Source organism: Pteropus vampyrus, unplaced genomic scaffold, assembly GCF_000151845.1.
Source record: "Pteropus vampyrus isolate Shadow unplaced genomic scaffold, Pvam_2.0 Scaffold405, whole genome shotgun sequence".
Lineage (NCBI taxonomy): Eukaryota > Metazoa > Chordata > Mammalia > Chiroptera > Pteropodidae > Pteropus > Pteropus vampyrus.
Genome location: NW_011889186.1, coordinates 1621 through 2104, shown reverse-complemented (window position 1 = coordinate 2104; position 484 = coordinate 1621).

Below are 484 nucleotides of genomic sequence, written 5' to 3'. Positions count from 1 at the left end.
CATTTCGGTTCAGGCAAGGCGAGGGTTGTGGAGGGTGGCTGCGGCCGTAGGCCCCGTGTGTCCTGCATGTCCTGCATGTCCTTGCTGAACCGCCAGACGGCAGGGCCTACTGTCCAGGGCTGTGTGGCCACCTGTAGCCAGCCACACCACCACCAACCGACTTCTCCCAGGGGGAGGGACTGGCAGGTCTGCTGCTGGCCCCAAGACCCCGGGTCCCTCAGCTGTGACCTGACCCTTCGTGTGTGTAGCCTGGGACTCTGGCCAGGGACCTGCTGCTGCCAGGTGAGGCCGTGCGCCCTGACCCTGAGTCTCGCGGGGCCCTCCCGGTGCCTGAGAGCGGTGCCAGCTCGCCGCCGGCATCCACCGTCTCCTCTGGCCGGAATGCTCTCCGGGCTCTTCCCTGCGGCCTCGGCTCTCCGTGGACCTCTCCTCCCCCTCCCGGAGAACGCCTGGCACTGACCCCGGTGACCACACGGACCCGCCC